At 43.3% G+C, this 21,725-nt stretch overlaps 1 protein-coding gene across 2 annotated transcripts in view; it reads left to right on the top strand.

Annotated features, from left to right (window-relative positions):
- The first annotated feature begins 5,156 nt into the window (after positions 1-5,156).
- The window catches only part of LOC124717294 (arylalkylamine N-acetyltransferase 1-like), a 77,020-nt gene continuing 60,451 nt past the window's right edge, over positions 5,157-21,725 (top strand). For both annotated transcript variants that reach the window (XM_047244109.1, XM_047244108.1), the window contains exon 1: positions 5,157-5,335. The gene's annotated coding sequence lies outside the window, so the exon portion shown is untranslated. The remainder of the gene's footprint in view (positions 5,336-21,725) is intronic.

Below are 21,725 nucleotides of genomic sequence, written 5' to 3'. Positions count from 1 at the left end.
TGATGATTGTGATGCCGAGTACGTAGGCCAGAAAGGAAGAAGTTTTGAGACCCGCTGTAAGGACCATACCAGCGACTCAGGCACAAAACCGGCCGTGGGCGCGCATTTGCGGGAAACGGGTATCCAGAACAACATGCGGGTGTTGCACTTGGAATGTAAGGGCAACACGCTCAATGTTTGAAAGAGGTTGAAATCTTCAGAGTTCTGAAGAAATCCCTTCGCTCCTCACTTAATGCCCAGGCCGATTTGAGGCACAAGCGTCTTTTAGAAAATTTTGATTACTTAAACAGGTAGCCTTACCCCTATAGCTTACTTGTAGAAGGTTCTGTCCAATATATTTTTATGCCTACTCCTGGCCTTAAGCATTCAGAACCACCACATCTATTATTCTTATGGTTTTAACTAACTGCCCATTTTTTATATTGGCCACCTAGTATGGTATTAGACTTTAAAAAAAATAGACTCAAGGAATCGTTTATCAAATGTTGAGTACCCCCAACTCTTCACACCTTGTACACGTCATCCGGCCTCTGGCGGTTCTCGCGCCACTCCGTGAGCGCTTTCCGGGTTTCGGCCAGTCAGTGAAGCCGTGTCCTCTCAACTTGCACGGTGTGTTCTGATATGTTTACATGGCCCTAATTCCGCTGTTTGTTCATGCTAATGTTCCGCTCTTCGTCGTTCGTTTTTAGGGGAGTTTTATCAGCAACGTATTTTATTTTTATTTTCTAGTTCATTGCCGCTCCCATCATTTAAAAAAATGTTTAAAAAAGATTTTTAAATTTTAGCTACCGCTTTCACCAGATGACGGTATATTGTACGTGAATGATGGGGAGTGGATACAGGGAAATGTTCAACGTTACTATGTTATAAATAGCGTATGTGAGTACTTTCTTGTTTCATTCAAAAAACTGGCTATTTAAAAGTTTTACACCTCAGAAATGGGGGATCGAATAGTTTATATGAGCTCTTATTACATTATTTTTTGTACAGATTGCCTGAGGATGCACCGATAGGTCAGGTTAGGTTACATTTAATAAAAATCATTCATACAGCCAGTGCGGAGTTTTCTTTGAAAATGTGTCCAAGTTTGGCTGTGGTTGCCCGCCCTACAAAACAACATTAAACAACAGCTTGTCTTTATACAGTAATGTCGTTAGCTCCCCAATATGTCATGAAACTATAATTCTTCCCATTTTTCTCGTTTTGTTGGTTTCTGTGTCCTAATGTAGCACAAACGTATTTGTTAAACTTGTTTCATAACCACGTTCTACCGCTATTCGGCTGTTTTAATTGATTCTTCCTTATTCTTATAGCTTAAGGGATAGTATTAGTTTTATCTACTACCTTTTTAAGAGTGTTATTATATGTTTATGGCAGTGGCATGGTGTCCGATCGTGACCGTGGGTTTACTTTGTTACTACTCTAGCTTGTTATTCTTGTTCTGTCATCAAATAAAGGTCGTTTAATGGTCCCTCTTCCTCATGCTCTACTGTAAGTACGATATTCTTATACACCTTGTTAAGGTCCGTAACCAATTCATTTATTTCTTCCTCTGTTGTTCGAGATGCTATTAGTATTTTGGCAACAAACCTTCTGTACATGCGTAGTGTATAGCTGTACTTGGCATTTTTCAATAAAAATGCTCTTTCATTGGTGTTGAAAAAGGTGGCAGTCATCTGCAATGCTTCTGCTTAACATATTGATAAACAACTTTCTTGTACTAAGACATTAGTTTAATGATAAGACAAACTTTAGCAGTTCTATAAACCGATATTTTCCCATGTTCACTTCAGTTGATTTCTTTAATTTCTATAATTTCCTCAACCACCGCAGATATGCGAGCAGAAAAATGGTTGAAATGGCTCTGAGCACTATGGGACTCAACTGCTGAGGTCATTAGTCCCCTAGAACTTAGAACTAGTTAAACCTAACTAACCTAAGGACATCACAAACATCCATGCCCGAGGCAGGATTCGAACCTGCGACCGTAGCGGTCTTGCGGTTCCAGACTGCACCGCCTTTAACCGCACGGCCACTTCGGCCGGCTATGCGAGCAGACAAATTTGTTACGTCTAACGAAGCCAGCCCTGTAGCCCCATTAAATTTGCGCTCTTGTATTAATTTGCTACCTCCTGTTTTTAACTAAAAAGATTTCACTGTAGAAATATCATTTACGAAGCATCTCTTAATCGTTTGATTAATTTTGCTCCAGGTACAGCAGAAACTCCTCTGATAACCGTAAATGTACTTTAAACAACTCATTGCCTAACATGGAGTGCTTACACAATGCTCTAATTTCGCTGGCTGATAATATTTTCCAAAGAATTATTAAGTGGTTGTCTGAAAATGGACTCTCCCTAAATTAAGAATAAACGCACTATATTCAGTTTTGTGCAACAAATAGAGTGATACCAACAACTGATGCAGCACATGAGCCTGTGTCAATAAATGGGGCAGAATACTGCAAATTTTTGTGTGTACATATTGAAGAAAACTTGAACTGGAAGAAGCATATCACTGAGCTTCACAAACCATTAAGTTCGGTTACCTCTGCTCTTCGCACAATTGCTAATCTTGGAAATAAACGTATCAACCTTCTGATATATTTTACATATTTCCACCCAATAATGTCGTACGGAATGATTTTCTGCGATAAATCATGATTTAGAAAGGAAGTATTGATTGCAAATAAGCGCGTAGTAAGAATGATATGTGGTGTTCACCCACGGACGTCACGCAGCTCTTCAAAGAGCCACGCATTATAACTGCTCCGTCAAAATACATATATTTTCTAATGAAATTCGTCATACATAATCTATCACAATTTGAGAAGAACAGCGATGCACATACCTACAAAACTAGAGGAAAAAATAACGTTTATTACCGATTGTTACAGCTGTCAGTGGCTGAAAAGGCGTTCAATATGGAGCAACAAAATTTTTTGATCATTCACTCAATAACATAATATAAAATGTCTGACAGACAGCGAAACAAGTTTTAAATCTAATTTTATACAATTCAATCATGTTTCGAAACACAACCTGTAACATTTCTTCCGTAAGAGAAGCAGTGAAGTGGATATTGCAGTTTTCAATTCAACGATCGATTTTGGACTGTTTTTATAGACAGTTGCTTTCCCTGCAACCCAGAAGAAAAAGTCAGGTGGTGGTAGGTCAGGCGATTGTGGAGGCTAAAGTCCGTGTGAAATCATGCGATCACCAAAAAAATCAGCAAGCAGTGACACTGAATGGCGAGCTGTATGCGCGGTTGCACCATCTTGTTGAAAATAACCGTTCAGTATTTCACTTAACACAAGTTCTCCTATGAATGGGTACAGAATGTCACTGCAGTATCGTTGTGCGTTTATTGTTTCGTTGAAAAATATGGGACCCACAATCCGACGTCTAGAAATTGCAAAATTGCAGTCCAGACTCCTGTTTTCACAGAATGAAGTGGTTCCTCATGAATACACAATGGATTTGCAGTACTCCACATACGAGAATTTTGCGAGTTCATGTGCCCGGATAAATAAAACCACGCCGCATCAGTGTAAAACGTTTCATTAATAATATCCCTTCCATTTTCTTGAACGAACCATTGACAATAATGCAGTCTCTTGCCATGATCAGTATTTTCAGTTCTTGCACGACTGTCACTTTGTATGGGAAAAGTTCTAATTTTTTCCTTACAGCTATATGGGCCGTTCTGACACTAACATCGATTTCCTGGGCGAATTTTATTACTGACTCGTCCGGACGTATGGGAATTTTATCGGAAATATCGAGTAGTTCATCCCCAGACAAAACGCTAGGACGACCACTTCTCGGTGCATCTGTCACTGAACCCGTATTGGAAATTTGTTAATCAAATCTCGCACAGTATCGCGATGTGGGAGTGTCGTCTCCGTGAAAACTGAATTAAATGTTTGACGAACTGAAACTGTGTATTTACAGCCAGCTTTGAACAGTTGTTCGACTGAAAACACACGTTCTTCAATGGTTAGCATTTTAACAGTGACAAAAACGAAACAAAAGAATAAAGGAACTAAACTTAAACGTTCACGTCACCACGTAACGGCACACACCAAGGACACTACTGACGCTGGCTGAGATAAAAGAAACAGAGGAATGTTGGGAGAGTCAACTTTGAAGGGAAGTAACCCAGGCAGGCGAACAGTCACACGGCACGCGTGGCTAACAATCATAGGCTGCGAAGACTCTTATCCAACCTTCCAGTGCCCTCGTCCTAAAAGGCAGTGGTCTGTCTGTAGGTCGTTGCCTGTGCCAAAATGTTGTCTTCATAGCCAGCGGTTCATGTGAGCAAAAACAAAACTCACTGGGAGCCAATTACGGGCTGTATTGTCGGTAATCAAACACTTCCCGTCGAAAACGTCTCAGGAGCATCTTCATTTCCCCTGTAGAGTGCGATCGAGAACTGTCATGAAGAAGAAAACGCCTGACAACCACGTTATGTGGGTTGAATAGCTAGGTGGCACTTTTCTCTGGGCCTCTTTACGTGTTCACTGAGCGCTCAAAACTGAAAAGAGCGACTTGCGAGCGACGGGTATACTAGAGACACTAACATCATGTCGATAATAAATCGTTCGAATGATCTGTGGAACATGTAACTAACTATGCACATTTTACAAAACACTTTATCCAACCTACAACTTAAATTGCTCATTACATCCACTACTCCTGTTACGGCAATTTCCACACGTTGTTTCTTGATGTACTTCATAATTTTGCGACGTAGACGAAAATGCCTGTTTATGATTACACGTATTTCCTTGTCGGAAGTAATAAGCTTCGTATCTTGCAGTCGCCCCACTTTTGAGATAGTTTGTTAATGGTGTGTGGCCGGCTCGGTATATTCCAAGTTATCTGTTGTGAAGCCGTCCGTACAGCTTTCAAAACATAGTCAGAAAGCAATCAGCCGACGATACAGGTATCGGAAAGTTACTGACAGAAACTACACGACGGAGTCTGTTGCGTTCTTTAACCAACGTTCCCCGTCGTGAAGATAACGTTTGTCAGTGCATTTCAGTTTAGTACTAAGACGTTTTTTTTCTTTTCTTTTTTTCTTTTTTTTTTGTTTGATAGTGGTGCCGAAAGCGGCACTCGAATGTTATTAGCTGTGTGACCACTGGTCAGCTGCGCATTGTACGACGAAGAGCAGACAAATATAGTAGAGCACCCGATATATGTACGTTTCATTTATTCCGTTGCCAGCACTGCTACAGAAGACGCGGAGATTACAGACTCATTGTTTCTGCCTGCTACGCTCGACGAGTGCCGAAGGAAAAGTTACTACTCTAGATTTGTCTTTGAGAGTGGTAAGTAGCTTGCGCAAGTTATTATTCGCGCTCTTTGTTTAATTTATTATTATCTCATAAGCTTACATAGCTAATCCAACATCGTAAATGGGAAATGATTTGACACTTAATACGAGTGTCATTTGATGAAAATTTCGTCCCAGTAAGCCAAACTTTCGAGTTCCAGAACAGAAAGAAGTCACTTTGGGCCAAGTCTAGTGAATGGAGTCGATGAGGAACCAATTCAAAACCCACTACATGCTCTTTCGCCACTGTTATCGCCGATGTGTGGGATGGTGCATTATCCTGGTGAAAGAGCACTTTTTTGCCAGCCAACCTTGGTCTTTTTCAGCCAGACCAAGTCTCAAAAATTCCAACAATGGAGCGTAATAGGATCTAGTTATGATCTTCTCATTATCTAAGTAATGTATGAAGATTATTCCTTGGGTATCCCAAAAACAGTGGTCGAATGTTACAAATGGCTTTAAGCACTATGGGACTTAACATGTGAGGTCATCAGTCCCCTAGACTTAGAACTACCTAAACCTAACTAACCTAAGGGCATCACACACATTCATACCTGAGGCAAGATTCGAACCTGCGACCGCAGCAGGAGCGCAGTTAACAGTGGTGACCACCTCAACAGTTGACAAAATGGTCTTTCTCTTCTTCGGTGCACTTTCACCAGACTTTCTCCACTGATTTGACTCTGATGTGTAGTCCTGAGTCTAGCTTTCATCAACATTCACAGATCTGCGCTAAAGGTCTTGCAGACTATAATTAAACATCGCCAGACATAGTGTTGAAACGCTTTTGGTCGACTGTGGGCAATCGCATCACTTTTCTCGCACACAGCTTTCTCACACCGAATTCTCTGTACAGGATGTTATGCAGTCACCCAGTTGCGATGCCTGTTTTTATTCGGCGGTCTTGCATTACGTCAGCACGTACTTTGTTAGTGGTTTCCGTTGGGTGACCTTAACTGGACGACGTGAGCGCGCTTCGTCTTCGATGCTTGTCCGTCCTCACCTAAATTCAATGAATTCTAAAGTATATGGTCTTCAGTGATGGTGCAGAGTCCGCGTTGACTTCGTCCAGTTCTGTTTTGATTTATGTGGCAGTCCAGCCCTTCAAATAAATAAGTGTGATAACAACACGAAACTCGGTCTTCTATTTTCAATCACAGTCGATACGCCGACCAGGTGAGACTGCTGTCAAGAAGGAATTGCATGCTGTACGTTGTTGAAATTCTTTATACGATCCATGGAATAATAGAGCATACCAACCATCAAGGGCAACAAAAACGTTCCATTCTTTCATGGAAATTTAGTGGATTTGTCAAACCAACCTCGTACAAGAAACTTTCTGGCAGATTAAAACTGTGTGCCGGACCGAGACTCGAATTCGGGACCTTTGCCTTTCGCGGGCAAGTACTCTACCAACTGAGCTACCCAAGCACAACTCACGCCCCGTCCTCACAGCTTTACTTCTGCCAGTACCTCGTCTCCTACCTTCCAAACTTCACAGAAGCTCTCCTGCGAACCTTGCAGAACTAGCACTCCTGAAAGAAAGGATATTGCGGAGACATGGATTACCCACCGCCTGGGGGATGTATCTAGAATGAAATTTTCACTCTACAGCGGAGTGTGCGCTGATATGAAGCTGTGAGGAGGGGCCGTGACTCGTGCTTCGGTAGCTCAGTTGGTAGAGCACTTGACCGCGAAAGGCAGAGGTCCCGAGTTCGAGTCTCGGTCCGGCACACAGTTTCAATCTGCCAGGAAGTTTCATATCAGTGCACACTCCGCTGTAGAGTGAAAATTTCATTCTGCACCCTCGTACAGTTTACTGGGACGCCTCTTTACACTGGCTGTTGTTGCGTGTTGATTTTGATAGGAGCCCTTCTATTTGCTGTTGTTAAACAGATTTTTGGCCTGTCAGGTTGCCGATATTCACCACAATTCTTTTGAACGCTGTAATTAAAAAGTCCACTAAAATTTCTTGATATTTTGGTGTTTTCCGTATCTTTTCATGTTGGTTCCATCGACAAATTAAAAACTGTAATTTCTCGTGTGTCGTAGGTGGTGGATGGAGTGCTCTGACCATACATGTGAAGGCAAATCTCTTGCAGGCAGGGAACAGTTTGAAGTATGGTGTGACTGCTGTTGCGGCAGAGCAGTGTGGCGTGGTCCTCTTTGTCAGACTGTTAGTTGATTGATTTTTTCAAACGTCTGCGACCGTTGGACACAGGAAGCTGCGCTACAGAACGCCTGCACCCCTGTGTACGACAGAGACGTCTGTCCTGATGAGGTGTGTGGCCCGCTACTTTTTCACAGGTTAGCATCGTCCTTGTATCACGTGCTGCGCTCTTCTGATGACAAAAAACGCGCCGAGACATTTTGCCACACCACGTTCTCCCGCTTACGCGAGAATCTTGAGTCAGTGTGCTTCCTGAGTGGAGTGCCTCAGACTGCGTTACGTATTTGCTCTGCACTCTTCTGTCTGAGACTGAGGGCGCTTTTTTGTGGTCATCAGTCTTCTGACTGGTTTCATCAGGCCCGCCACGAATTTCATGGCTGTGACAATCTTTTCATCTCAGAGTAGTTGAACCGTGATATATTTTCAAAGCATATTCTTAAAAAATTATTTTATTTCCTAGCGATTTATAAAGAACATTAACACATTTAATCACACTATGTAAGCATGGAAGTAGTTGCTAGAGAGTAACTGATGAAATTATAACCAAATTCCTTTTAACAAATGGGAATTTTATTCACTTTAATAGTGCCTAAAAGCATTTTTAAAAGAAACAGATTTAAAATTATAATCAGAAAGCACCCTCTAAATATCAAGTTACAATTTATTCAGAGGCAGAAAGAAACAAGTTTTGACTGAATGAGCTCTCGGGCAGAGAACCTTGCCGCTCCCTTTTCACACGACCATAGTTACGACCCCTCACAACAGCCTCTGAAAGACTACACTGGTGCAAATCTGCAACACACCAGATTACTTTAAACTAAAGGTTTTAACAATTTGCACAAGCACACAAACTATGCACCCCCGTAGGAGGGATGGAAATGGTACAAAAGATTAAAAATTAAAATATTAACTTTGCCACCGAAGGTGCAACTTGATTTTAACTTAAAGTCTTACGGTGAGAGGGTGGCTGCTTTATATACTAAAATGATCATTTAAATAAAAGCCCATAAAATGCAATCTTATATAAAATTCTACAAGGTTGGCCAAACAATAGTTAAGATACTCTACAGTACACAGATACCGCCTCTCAAGATCATAGGCAATAATATCATAGTTTCCAAAGATCAAAACATCTTTCAGGTATTAGGCCGTTACACTGAAAGCAATACATTCGTTAACACACCAAATCCGACAAACATGACTGAGATTACCGAACAAACCGAACCGCAGGTTGCTCTAACCCGCCCCTACTCCACAAGGGAAAAACGGACCACCGAATTTAGAAACAACCATCTTCCCGCGGATGGGCAAACGGAGAAGAATGGTGGGACGACCCCAAAGCAAAACGGCTGGTGACCTCACCAAGAAAACAAGTAAAATTTAACGAGAGTAAATCAAACAAGATATCACGAATCACTTAACTTCTAATAAACTGCGATTTCTCGAGAAGACCTGGCGCAGCACCCCCAAATCGCTCTCCCGAACCGTCCACTGCCAACCGCTTCAACGGACGCAGGAAGGCGCGCCGATCTCCCGTCTCACAGCATCGCAGCTCGCCCCGGCCAGACCGATGTTGTGTTACTCTCATGTCGACCGCGAAGTCACTACCCCTCGCTATACGCCGCGGCCCACTGGACTCACATGCGCCGACGCTCAAGATGGAGAAGTCGTCTTGTGTCTCAGTGCGCCACCAGCCTACCTATCGATCCAACCGCCAGTGACCATTGCCTGAGCAAACTCGATAGACTGGCGGCCTAACGCGCAGACTCAGATGCAGGAACGAAGCCCCGACCGGGCGACCACTCGCTGAGTTCTCTTACTGGCGGAGTGGAAAGACTCTCATGTTCTGCCGACTTTAAAGGTTGATCCGAACGAAAGACATACTAGCACTCCGGACGACAGACAGACACTAACTGCCCCACAAATCCGGACGAGAGACAGACTAGCAAGCTGGGGACGAGAGACTGACCCAGACTGACTCGTTGGCGAGCTCATAGCGCACCTAAAATGCACGTGAACAGCCTACCTTTCCGCTTTCCCACCGGAGGGAGAGACCAAAGCTGCGATTGCCACAGCGGCGCCACCGCCAGAAACGGAGGGCGACTGCTTCACACTACGCGCTGCGGCGCGCTCTTCAAAACAGCAATTTTTGCCACGGCTCAATAGTAACTGCAACGTCCTCAGTTACTTTCTGGATGTATTCCAATCTCTGTCTTCCCCTGCAGTTTTTATCCTCTACAACTCCCTCTAGTACCACGAAAGATATCCCCTGATGGCATAACAGATGTCCTATAATTCTGTCCCTTCGTCTTGGCGGTGTTTTTCCACATATTATTTTCCTCGCCGATTCTAGGGAAGACCACCTCATTCATTACCTCATCAGTCCACCTTATTTTCAAGATTCTTCTGTAGCCCCACATCTCAAAGGCTTCGATTCTTTTCTGTTCTGGTTTCACACGCTCCCAAAAAGTGCTGTGTCCATAACGTACATTCCTTAAGTTAAGACCAGTAGACTTCCCTTCGCCGGGAAGCTCTTTTTCGTCCGTTGCTGGTCCACGAACGACGGCGGTCCGCGCATGTACAGGCGCGGAGTAGGATTAGATTGTTCACGATTCCAAGCGACAGTCGCGTTACGCACATGAGCTTGCTTTCCGCTTTCAGCTTAAATAAAGCGTTTATCCCGCAAATTATGTCTCTCCCTTGCTTGTGCGGAATGTATCACTTACCACCACCATCAGCGAAGATAACTCGCAACAAATGGAATAAAAATTCACTGAACAATTCGCCACGATCACGTTTAATGCTCATCTTAGCTACGGCATTCAGAACACTCCTGAACGTTCATTGGCTGTCAAAGAATGCGTGACATAGGTGCGCAGAACGAGCCTAAACTGGACCGCCATCGTTCGTGACTCCAGCTATAGTCTGCTTTTTACGTCCTGCTTGTTCCGTCCGTCATTGGTTATTTTGCTGCCTACGTAGCAGAATTCCTTAAGTTCAGCAACCGTGATGTTTATCACTGTTCTCATTTCTCCTAGTTCTCATACTTCCGTCTTTCTTCGATTTATTCTCAATCCATATTCTGTACTCATTAGACTGTTCATGCCGTTCAACACATTCTGCAATCCTTTTTCACTTTCACCCTGAATTATAATCCCAGATTATAGACGTTTCTTCAATTTTCGTCATTGTTTCTTCGATGTAGGCCTGTAGATTGAACAGCAGGGGCGAAAGACTACATCCCTGTCTTGCACTCTTTTTAATTCGAGCACTTCGTTCTTCGTCTTCCAGCCTTATTATTCCCTCTTGGTTATTATACATATTATACGAGGGCCGTTCAGAAAGTAACCTCCGGTTAATTTAAAAAAATACACCAAGTTAAATAAAAATATTTTAATATATACATCTTACAACTACATCTTTGCACTATTTTTCTACATAGTCTCCACAGCGATTGAGGCACTTATCGTATCTCTTCACAAGCTTTGAAATTCCTTCTGCATAAAAATCACCCGCTTGTGCCTGGAGCCAGCCTGTGACCACATCTTTGAGCTCTTCATCGTCATCAAACCGCTATGACCCGAGCCATTTCTTCAAATGCATGAAGAGGTGATAATCACTTGGCGCCAGGTCTGGGCTGTAAGGTGGATGGTTCATAACGTCCCACTTGAAGGACTCAAGAAGGCCCGTTGTTCTGCGAGCAGAGTGAGGACGGGCGTTATCGTGCAAAAAAAACGATACCGGAAGTCAGCATACCACGGCGTTTGTTCTGTATAGCCCGTCGTAACTTTTTTATTGTTTCACAGTACACGTCTTGATTAATGGTCGTACCACGTTCCATGAATTCAACCAACAACACCCCTTTGGCATCCCAAAACACCGTTGCCATCAGTTTTCTGGCAGAAAAATCTTGCGAGGCTTTTCTTGGTTTGGTAGGCGAATTTGAATGTGCCCACATCTTTGATTGTTCTTTTGTCTCAGGGTTCACGTACTTAATCCAGGTTTCGTCACCGGTCACGATTCTGTTTAACAATGGTTCTCCTTCGTCCTCATAACGTGACAGAAAGTCTAATGCAGAGGCCATTCTTTGAGTTTTCTGGTGGTCGGTAAGAATTTTGGGCACCCATCGTGCACAGAACTTACGGTAACCCAATCTTGCTGTCACTATCTCGTACAAGAGAGTCTTAGAAATCTGTGGAAAACCAGTAGACAACTCCGACATTGAGAAACGTCGATTTTCACGAACTTTTGCATCAACTGTCTGAACGAGTTCGTCAGTCGCCAATGATGGTCTACCACTCCTCTCTTCATCATGAACGTTTTCTCGTCCACTTTTAACTAAACGTACCCATTCACGGACAACTGCTTCACTCATAACTCTTGGTCCGTACACGGCACAAAGCTCATGATGAATAGCTGCTGCAGAATATCCTTTGGCTGTAAAAAACCTTATGACAGCACGCACTTCACATTTGGCGGGGTTTTCTATTGCAGCACACATTTCAAACTGCCACAAAAACTAAACTAGCGCAGGTACGACGTTCACTCGACCACTGCTTCATGCCGACTGACCTGTTGAGTGCGTGAACGCACAGATGGCGTCGCTACTCCCCCCACAACCCGCACTGTGACCAATCGGAGGTTACTTTCTGAACCGCCCTCGTATATTACCCGTCTTTCTCTACAACTTAACCCTATTTTTCTCAGAATTTCGAACATCTTGCACCATTTTACACTGTCGAACGCTTTTTCCAGGTCGAAAATCCCATGAACGTATCTTGCATATAGCCGAGTCCAAATGGAATCTTTGTGTGGTCTACGGGTGCTGTTTGGGACTCTGGTCAGTATTTATGGAGCAAGACCGCTGTCGGACAGGCCAAATTGTTTTCCACAATTTTGGGTGTCCTCTACTTCAGCAGAGCAGCGCACTTCGACATCAAATCGACTAGGCCGGAATTCCTCCCTCTGGTTTTAGAGTTCATGTCGTGTGTGCAACCTTAAAAATTTGTCTACGCCACAGTAGTCAGGAGACAGCCGATATTATAGCTTGACCCATTCTGTGGACAGGTTTAGAATTTGAGCCATAAACCAAGATTTTGACAGTAAATACCGGGTGATCAAAAAGTCAGTATGAATTTGAATAAATCACGGAATAATGTAGATAGAGAGGTACAGATTGACACACATGCTTGGAATGACATGGGGTTTTATTAGAACCAAAAAATACAAAACTTCAAAAAATGTCCGACAGATGGCGCTTCATCTGATCAGAACAGCAATAAGACAAAGCAAAGATGATGTTCTTTACAGGAAATGCTCAATATGTCCACCATCATTCCTCAACAACAGCTGTAGTCGAGGAATAATGTTGTGAACAGCAGTGTAAAGCATGTCCGGAGTTACGGTGAGGCGTTGGCGTCGGATGTTGTCTTTCAGCATCCCTAGAGATGTCGGTCGATCACGATACACTTGCGACTTCAGGTAACCCCAAAGCCAACAATCACACGGACTGAGGTCTGGGGACCTGGGAGGCCAAGCATGACGAAAGTGGCGGCTGAGCAAACAATCATCACCAGAAGACGCGCGCAAGAGATCTTTCATGCGTCTAGCAATATGGGGTGGAGCGCCATCCTGCATAGACATCGTACGTTCCAGCAGGTGTTTATCAGCCAGGCAGGGGATGATGCGATTCTGTAACATGTCGGCGTACCTCTCACCCGTCACGGTAGCAGTTACAAAACCAGAATCAAGCATTTCCTTGAACAAGAAAGGCCCGATAACGGTAGATGTGGTAAATCCAACCCCTACCGTGACTTTCTCGTCGTGCAATGGAGTTTCCACGACAGTTCCAGGATTTTCGGTAGCCCAAATTCTGCAGTTTGTGGGCTTTGACAGATCCTCGGAGCGTGAAATGAGCTTCGTCGGTCCACAACACGTTACTCAAACAATCGTCATCTACCGCCATCTTTTGAAACGCCCACACCGCAAATGCGCTCCGCTTTACTAAATCGCCAGGTAACAGTTCACGATGCCGATGGATTTTGTACGGATAGCATCGGAGGGTACGCCTCAGTGCCAACCAAAGAGTAGTGTACGGAATGCCGATGCGACGTGCGACTGCTCGAGCGCTGACTTCCCCGTGCATAGACGAACCTGCTACAGTCTCCATATCTTCCTGAACTGTCTCAGCAGCATTACGCCTTGTGCTCGGTCGGCGACTACGAGGTCTATCGTCTAAACAACCCGTGGCTTCGAACTTGGAAATCATTCTCGCCACAGCTGCATTTGTCAACGGACCTTTACCCGTTCGAATCCCCTTCCTATGGCGATAGGATTGTAACGCTGAACTAGCACATTCCCCATTCTGATAATACAGCTTCACTAAAAGCATCTTTTCAGGTAACGTCAATATGCTGCGATTGCTGGCGCATCTGATTCACTCTCTCATTACAGCTCCTTTTATTCACGATTGTCATGCGCAGTCACTGACGTTTTGCTGTCCAGCGCCATCTGTCAGAAATTTTGTGGTGCTCTGATAGAACTTAGTATTGTTCACCAGTTGCAAGATGTCAATTTCTGAGTACTGGTTTGGATATGCACTCTGAGGATTTTATGAGGGGCTTTTGATAAGTAAAGCAATACATTTTTTATTCTGAAAGCTGAGTGGTTTTGTTCAGGATTCCAAAACACGGTGTTACTCCCCACTCTTTTGGCTACAAAATCCTATTTTTCTACAAAATCTTCGTTCAGTCCAGCGGCCTTACACCCTACTGGGAGGGCCTGCACGCTCGCACGTTTCGGCTTTGATGCCCATCGTCGGAGCCAACGTCGTGCTGCATCAGTAACCTCCGCATCATCCACGTACTGCAACCCGCGGAGTGCAGCCTTCATTGGGGCAGACAGATAGAAGTGGGAAGGTGCGAGATCCGGGCTGTACGGTGGATGAAGGAGGAGAGTCCGGGGAACTTCTGTGAGCTCCTCCCAAGTGCACACGCTTGTCTGAGCCTTTACCTTGCCGTGGGCAACGACACCCCAAGACTGGCTAAGTTTCACGAAAGCTCGAAATTTAGTGTGGACGTCAATTCGAGATGTTTTTAATAGTTTCCACAATGAAACATTTTCTCAAAATATGGTAGAAAACCCGAAGAGATACTGGTCGTATGTAAAGTACACCAGTGGCAAAAAGCAGTCAGTACCGTCACTGCGCGATAGCGATGGAAATGTTGCCGATGATGGCGCCACTAAAGCGGAGTTACTGAATACAGTTTTCCGTAATTCCTTCACGAAAGGAGATGAAGTAAATATTCCAGAATTCGAAACCAGAACAGCTGTTAGTATGAGCGACATGAATGTATTTATCTTAGGTATTGCGAAACAACTCAAATCACTTAAGAAATGCAAGTCTTCCGGTCCAGATGGTATACCAATCAGATTCCTTCCAGAATATGCAGACAGAACAGCGCCTTTCTTCGCCATCGTATACAACCGCGCGCTTGACGAAAGATCTGTTCCTAAAGACTGGAAAGTAACACACGTCACACCAATATTCAAGAAAGGAAATAGGAGTAACCCATTGAATTACAGACCGATATCACTGACCTCAATTTGCAGTAGGATTTTGGAGAGTATACTGTAATCGAACATTATGAATCACCTTGAAAAAAAATGACTTATTGACACATAATGAACACGGATTCAGAGAATATCGTTCTTGTGGAACGCTCTTTATTCCCATGAAGTAATGAGTTCTGTCGACGAGGGATCTCATATCGATTCCATATTTCTAGATTTCCAAACGACTTTTGATACCGTGCCTCACAAGCGCCTATTACTAAAATTGCACGCATATGGAGTATCGTCTCAGTTGTGTGACTGGGTTCGTGATTTCTTCTCAGAGAGATCACAGTTCGTATTGATGGACGGTAAATCATCGAGTACAACGGAGGTGATATCTGGTGTTCCGCGAGGTAATGTCATAGGCCCTCTGCTGTTCCTGATTTACATAAATGGTCTACGTGATAATCTGAGCAGCCCCCTGAGATTGTTTGCAGATGACGCTGTAATTTACCGTCCAGTAAAATTATCAGACGATCAATTCCAATTACAAAATGGTCTAGAGAAATCCGATAAATTTTGGGTATACGATAAATCGCACGAATCTAAGGGCTGTCAATTCGACTGAATACCTAGGAATTACAGTTACGAGCAACTTAAATTGCAAAGACCACATAGATAATATTGTGCGGAAGGCGAAATAAAGACTGCGCTTTGTTGGCAGAACACTTATAAGAAGATGCGACAAGCCCACTAAACAGATAGCCTACATTACACTTGTCCGTTCTCTGCTGGAATATTGCTGCGCGGTGTGGGATCCTTACCAGGTAGGATTGACGGAGGACATCGAAAAAGTGCAAAGAAGGGCAGCTCGTTTCGTGTTATCGCGCAATAGGGGTAAGAGTGTTACTGATATGATACGCGAGTTGGAGTGGCAGTCACTGAAACAAAGGCGGTTTTCTTTGCGGCGAGATCTATTTACGAAATTTCAGTCACCAACGTTTTCTTCCGAATGCGAAATTATTTTGTTGACACCCACCTACTTAGGGAGAAATGATCATCATAATAAAATAAGAGAAATCAGAGCTCGAACGGAAAGATTTAGGTGTTCCTTTTTCCCACGCGCCATTCTAGAGTGGAATGTGTGAAGACATCGTTATTTTGCGATAGATATATATTTATCTTGTTTTTTTTTCGTCTGATCATATATCTTTGATGTTGTAGCGCATTTTTCTTTTGTCCGGTAATATAGAAATACAGAGATAAAAGTTGTTTTCTAGATGTAATATGTAACTGGAAATTATTTCTTTTTTTGTAAGTAGACAAATATGTTTAGAGTTTATTGATTGTGGAAAGCTTTAATTTTTTTTTTTTGTTTATCGTTTACTGTAATAAGTTTGGTAGAAAATAGTTGTGTAAAGGTACATGTAATTTACTTTGATGTTGTACAAACTGTGGGCGAGAGTATTGAGAGAGAGCAATATCGATAGTCGATCCAACAAAGCGGGCGTGTGTTGTTGGGTTGGGTTGGGTTGGGTGAGGATTGAGTTTAGTGACAAGCGATGTACGTTTTGAATGACTGTTTTATACCAGTACGTGATATGATAATAGTGAATGTAGAAACTGGGCGAAGTGAATACTGAGACTGTGCCGTGAGACAAGTAACTATGACAATGCAACCGAGAATGGACGGTTTTGTAGCTCTGTCTCTGTGAATTGAACTGCGCTTGTATTTTGACTGTGTTTTCGTACACTCAAGTACTGTGAACTTACGTATTTATTCGCGTTTCGATGAACTACCGGACGCCTATAATCCGTAACAGTTGTTCTGAACATACGCGAACTGTCTATTGTGTGTGAGTGCATTCCCGCCCAAGACGCTTTTTCGCGATCGCGGCTCTCATAATACGAATTGACTTTCTACAGAATTCGCGGTCGGCAAGTTTTATGAACTGTGTGTGGCATAAGTAAACTTAAATTGTGTGCGCCAGAAACATTAAAACCGTGCACATACGAACATCTGTAACAACAATTACATCGACCAGCCTGTGGCCTGTAAAACGCCACTGTAATCAGATTTATAGCTTAATGAATATCACCGCCCGCCCGATTACGAGGGAAAAAAAGATCAACCGCAATCACACGACCGTGGGAGCAGATCTCAGCGTTTCACCAGCACCAGCCAGCTGCCGTCGATATCGCGACCATCGTCACAACACACAAGATAAGATTTAAAAGCAGCGCTCTTCTCTCAAAGTCTCAAAATTATTGCAGGCAATTTTAATTTGTAATTTATTTTCCTTTTGGCTGACATTCACATAACATTTGTTTACTTTAGAATAAAAGTGTTCTCCACGAAGTGGTGTGTTCTATGAAGACATTGTTGACTTTCATTAGCAATAGCCATTTCCCTTTTAATTATTTCCATGCCGCTGCATGTGTATTTTTTTATAGCTTTTGGAGGAAATGTGTCTAAATTCAAGTGCCGTAACATTTACCAGAAGTATTGTAATGCTTTGCTACTTGGACAGGGGCGCCCGCCATTAATTTCTTAAACGTCGACCAATGACAATGAAGCTCGCTTGCTATTGGTGCTAACATTCTATTGTGGGTAATTCAAAGGTTGTGATTACTTTGGATGAGACTCGTGTAAAATTGTGGGTTCATCACTCAACTTTGGTATTCTTTTGTTTATTGATGATAGAAGCAAATTTTTTTGTCAATGTCCTTGAATCTCATTTAATATGGTTATTCTATGCTAAACTGGGATAAATGCACTGCCAGGTATTGTGTTGGGAAGTAAAATTTGGAGAAACGTCTATTTAGATACGACTTGATTTTGACTGCATTAGTTAACACGGTACTTTTCGGGTATTTTGGCGATACTTAGTGACAGGGTAGAATCGCAGTCGTCACAAATGGTAGAGTAGTAGTATGAAAATGACTCGATGAACCCTCTGCCCGGCACTGGGAATTTTAGAGTATGCATGTAGATATGGCATTTTTGTGGTGACGAACACGCGGAAGTCTTTCTCCAACTTCAGAGTTTATAGTTGCACCACGAGGGATGACAGAGTTTATAGTTGCACCACGAGGGATGGCACGAAACAGAATAACCCTTTCAGCGGCCCAGAAGAGCATTGTCATGACTTTACCCTCTGAGGGTACGGCTCTGAACTGTGTGGCAGCACTCCATGGATTGCCGTTTTGTTTCCGGTTCGAAGTGATGAACTCATATTTCATTGCCTGTGACGGTATTCGATAGAAACTGTAACGATTAGCCTCTTCGACGAGTAATCCAGCAGACACACACTTTTAAATACCCCAACTGTTGCACGAGTGTGTCAGCACTAGGCAACAGAGACATCCACTTGAGCAGTGCGGAGCTTGACTGTGATCCGTCGATCACCTTGGATGAGAGTGTCCGCACGTTCCAACATTTCAGGAGTCACAGCTGTGTGCGGCCGGCCGGCACGCGGCAGGTTGGACAGGTTTGCGCAACCTCGTTGCGATACTGACAGACGCCTAACACAACGAGTTTTCTTCAGCGCTAAGTCTCCGTAGGCATTCCGCAAGCGCCTATGAATACCTATGACGCTCTGGTTTTCCGCCAAAAGAAACTCAATGACAGCTCTCTGCCTGGAACGCACCTCTGTTTGAGATTCGTATTGACGACTACGAATAGCGCCACCACATATCAGAACTTCGTGAAACTTCATGGGCTGAAACGGAGATATTCTAAGGCGTCCCACAACAAATTGCGCGCTTTTGCAACCGAAATAGGCAGAGAAAAAAAAATGATGTCCTCGTCACATATACCACTGAATATAGCTTATATATATATATATATATATATATATATATATATATATATATATATACAGGGTTCTTACAAATGATTGAAGCGATTTTACAGCTCTACAATAACTTTATTATTTGAGATATTTTCACAATGCTTTGCACACACATACAAAAACTCAAAAAGTTTTTTTAGGCATTCACAAATGTTCGATATGTGCCCCTTTAGTGATTCGGCAGACATCAAGCCGATAATCAAGTTCCTCCCACACTCGGCGCAGCATGTCCCCATCAATGAGTTCGAAAGCATCGTTGATGCGAGCTCACAGTTCTGGCACGTTTCTTGGTAGAGGAGGTTTAAACGCTGAATCTTTCACATAACCCCACAGAAAGAAATCGCATGGGGTTAAGTCGGGAGAGTGTGGAGGCCATGACATGAATTGCTGATCATGATCTCCACCACGACCGATCCATCGGTTTTCGCGGAGGCCATGACATGAATTGCTGATCATGATCTCCACCACGACCGATCCATCGGTTTTCCAGTCTCCTGTTTAAGAAATGCCGAACATCATGATGGAAGTGCGGTGGAGCACCATCCTGTTGAAAGATGAAGTCGGCGCTGTCGGTCTCCAGTTGTGGCATGAGCCAATTTTCCAGCATGTCCAGATACACGTGTCCTGTAACGTTTTTTTCGCAGAAGAAAAAGGGGCCATAAACTTTAAACCGTGAGATTGCACAAAACACGTTAACTTTTGGTGAATTGCGAATTTGCTCCACGAATGCGTGAGGATTCTCTACCGCCCAGATTCACACATTGTGTCTGTTCACTTCACCATTAAGAAAAAATGTTGCTTCATCACTGAAAACAAGTTTCGCACTGAACGTCATCCTCTTCCATGAGCTGTTGCAACCGCGCCGAAAATTCAAAGCGTTTGACTTTGTCATCGGGTGTCAGGGCTTGTAGCAATTGTAAACGGTAAGGCTTCTGCTTTAGCCTTTTCCGTAAGATTTTCCAAACCGTCGGCTGTGGTACGTTTAGCTCCCTGCTTGCTTTATTCGTCGACTTCCGCGGGCTACGCGTGAAACTTGCCCGCACGCGTTCAACCGTTTCTTCGCTCACTGCAGGCCGACCCGTTGATTCCCCTCACAGAGGCATCCAGAAGCTTTAAACTGCGCATACCATCGCCGAATGGAGTTAGCAGTTGGTGGATCTTTGTTGAACTTTGTCCTGAAGTGTCGTTGCACTGTTATGACTGACTGATGTGAGTGCATTTCAAGCACGACATACGCTTTCTCGGCTCCTGTCACCATTTTGTCTCACTGAGCTCTCCAGCGCTTTGGCGGCAGAAACCTGAAGTGCGGCTTCAGCCGAACAAAACTTTATGAGTTTTTCTACGTATCTGTAGTGTGTCGTGACCATATGTCAATGAATGGAGCTACAGTGAATTTATGAAATCGCTTCAATCATTTGTAATAGCCCTGTATATATATATATATATATATATATATATATATATATATATATATATATATATATACTTATCGCGAATGGACCCAGAAGGATCATGCAAAGCTTTCTAGCTTTCTGACGTCGTTTCTTCCATACTTCTTTCATTCGTTCTCCATGTTTTCTTTTTCTTTCTTCTGTCCATTTTGTTCCTGGTCTCTTTAGTGCTTCCTTCTCCGACAATACAATCCACTTTTCCACCTTATTTCTAAAAGTTTTTCTGGCTAATCCATGGTGTTGGATATATATATATATATATATATATATATATATATACGAGGCCTGTTCAGAAAGTAAGCTCCGATTGATTGCCAAATTGAAACCACAGTGAACATCAGGAATGTTTTACTTGTAACAATTAGCTACACCTTTCAGCTACTTCTCTACGTAGTCGCCGTTCTGACTTAGACTTTTGTCATAGCGTTGTACCAACTTTTCAATAGCCTCATCATAGAAGGCAGCCGCCAGTGCTTTCCGCCAATTCTCCACGCTGGTCTACACCTCGATGTCTGTGTCAAAATGTTGTCTTCAAAGACAGCGGTTCATGTGACCAGAGATGAAACTCAGGGGGAGACAATTGCGGACTGTATTGTGGGTAATCTAACATTTCCATTTGAAAACGATGCAGGAGCATCTTCATTGCCCCTGCAGAATGCGGCTGAGAATTGTCGTGAAGACGAAACAGCACGACAGTTATGTAATGTTAGCTGCATAGCTTCAGGCGAAATTTCTCACCAGGCCCTCGTACTTGGCGGCAGACACTATTTTCTAGACATCTTTACGCACTCACTGCGAGCTCAGAAATGAGAAGAGCGACGTGATGCTAACTGGGGTTATACTAGAGACACTACCCAACACATCTGTGCAAAGCTTTATCGGATTTTCATTGTCGTTTCCATTTCGCGACCGATCGGAGCTTACTTTCTGAACGCCCCTCGTATATGACGTCATGGACACTGATATACGTAAAAACTGCTGCATCTTGCATGATGTTTAACTTTATTTTTAGTGACCAGTTGTACCGATTTAGATGAAATGTGGCAAGGAGATAGCTTGAACCCTGAAGAAGAACATGACCTACTGTAGGAATTGTGCAATGCAAGATGCTTATTAATCTCTACATCTTTCTCGGGACAGTTTACTTCAGTCTGCCAGTTCCGTTCCTTCAGTATCTCTGTGACACACTGTCATGGATCAGACAAACCTGTGACCGTTCGTTCTGCCCTTCTCTGTATAAGTTCATTATCCCCCGTTACTCCTATTTGGTATGGGTTCCACACATGTGATTAATATTCTACACTCCTGGAAATGGAAAAAAGAACACATTGACACCGGTGTGTCAGACCCACCATA

The sequence above is a fragment of the Schistocerca piceifrons genome, chromosome 9 (assembly GCF_021461385.2).
Source record: "Schistocerca piceifrons isolate TAMUIC-IGC-003096 chromosome 9, iqSchPice1.1, whole genome shotgun sequence".
Taxonomy (NCBI): domain Eukaryota; kingdom Metazoa; phylum Arthropoda; class Insecta; order Orthoptera; family Acrididae; genus Schistocerca; species Schistocerca piceifrons.
Note: the sequence above shows the minus strand (reverse complement) of the source record. Positions and strands in the feature narration are given on the sequence as shown.